The following is a 2,269-nucleotide window of genomic DNA, read 5'->3' as shown; positions in this document are numbered from 1 at the left end:
TTATCCCCGAGAGTGGGGAGCGGAGACGTAGGATGGAAGGTTTGAACTCCGTGATCATATTATTGTGTTTGGATTGTTCTTTGTGTCCACTATTTGTTTACACTATCACTCTTATTTATTTTCTCGTGTGTTTATATTCTTGCTCATATTGCATTGTATATCTATATTGCAAGAATAATTTGTTAATAAGTTTTAATCGCTATTTATAGCTAATAAGATTAGCAATAATCCTATTCATCCCCCCCTCTAGGGTGTTTTCATCCTCTCCACTTTCCTCCTCCCCAAAATACTTCCTCTCCCATTGTCTCTTTCCCAAAACACACACACACACACACACACTCTCACCCTCTCTCTCTCTCTCTCTCTCTCTCTCTCTCTCTCTCCCCCATCATCATCTCCTTCATCCTCCTCTTCTCCCCTCTATCTTATTCTCTCTATTTTCCTCATTCTCAAAATATTTTCTTCCACATTTTCTCCTTCCCAAAACTCTCCCTCTCTCCCTCCCTCTCTCCACTAACTACTTCATCCTCTCTCCTTTCTTACTCCCTCTCCTCTTTCTTCCTTTCCAAAATCATCATGTTCGCCTTCTTCTCTCCCTCCTCCACCCATGTTCCTCTCCTTAACCTCTCTCTATCCTCTCATCTTAGTCTTCTCCTCTCCTTCCCTCCTCTCCTTTCAATTCTCTCTCTCTCTCTCTCTCTCTCTCTCTCTCTCTCTCTCTCTCTCTCTCTCTCTTCAAACACTAACTTAAAAAGTGGAGAAGTGAGTGGAGGAGGAAAGTGAGGGAAGTGGGGAGAGAGAGGTTGAAAATAAAGAGAGAGTTAGGTATTTATATACAAATATTTTAATTTTGAGGATAAATTTATAAGTGTGAGAGATATGAGGTGTATATATGTAAAGTTTTATAATTTTCTTGCACAAATCAAAATTCCGGCGACCGAAGTAGATTTAAATGGTTAATAGTGTCATTTATAAGTGTTATTGTCACATGCTTCAATTTTTAGACTTTATTGATCAGAGTGTATCACTTTATATGCTAAATTGGTGTTTTGGCCTTGTAGGATTGAAATTTGAGTGTTGCTTCGGTACACCAATAATAGTCTTTTATCTAATAATTATTTATTTTTTATTCAAAGGGTAATAAGGTAATAGCGTTGCTTCAGTGCTCTCAAAATTATTTATTGTTTATTTTTTCTCAAAAGAATAATATTGCAGATATTCCTTTCTCAATCCTTCACCCAATTAATCACAAGAACTTGCGTGCTCTCATCTGATTATCCACTGATTCAAAGCCATGATAACAATTCCATTGATCATGAGATTTCGATGATGGATGAAGTTCTAAAGAAGAATTTTTTTTTTGAGAAAGTTGGTGAATTTCTCGTATGACGATGAACAATTATTATCCATGGCGTGTTCGTTGAAGATGAAGCCGAGTGGAGAACTAGCTAGGTGGACAAAGCCATGGGAAAACTTAATTGAATTAGTAATTCGCCCCACCATTGCATACAATATGCAAATTATTATTAGGACGCTAGCTACCACCAATCATATTTATTTACCCATGAATCCCACAGAAGTAAATTTATGGAAGAAATGAGTGGAATGAAAGATTAGTAATAGGATCAATTGAGCAAATGGCAATTGAGTTCTCAAAGATACCGATAATAACCTTGTATAAAAAAATGGAAGAGAAGAGAAACAGGAGTTTTGTTTAGGGTAAAAAGTTACAATTAAATTGATAGCAAAATCAACAACAATGATCTTAAATTTATAGCAAAACCATCTTTTTGAAGGGCCGAGTCCAGAGGAAGGAGGAGGGCTGAGTTAGGTGAAATACGTAACCGCCCTTGATGATGCAAATAATTACAAAAAAGGGTGTGGTACTCTATTTTTTGTGGGAACCGAATTAACCGGGCGAGTGAGAGCACAAATTACGGAGATTAATTACAATTCGTGACATCGGTACTCCCAAAATTATTTTCGGAGTACCGAAGCTGTTGGCTTGAAATTTCAGGAGGATGCTACGTGTCAACGTAAGCCTAAATTGGATTTAGTCCAAGCCAAATCGGGCTAATAGTTATAGAAGGCAACATATTCATGCGAAATTAAAACAAGAAATAACTCCTCCGATCTAATCAATACACCGGGCGAGGCCCATACAAAGGCCAGCCCGCTGGCGATCGAATAAATCGCTAACCTCTCCACTCAAAACCCGGACTCCAAAACCATCTATAAACTCCAGCTCACCATACCCCCGTTGACATCC

Source organism: Asparagus officinalis, chromosome 6 (genome assembly GCF_001876935.1).
Source record: "Asparagus officinalis chromosome 6, Aspof.V1, whole genome shotgun sequence".
NCBI lineage: Eukaryota > Viridiplantae > Streptophyta > Magnoliopsida > Asparagales > Asparagaceae > Asparagus > Asparagus officinalis.
Note: the sequence above shows the minus strand (reverse complement) of the source record.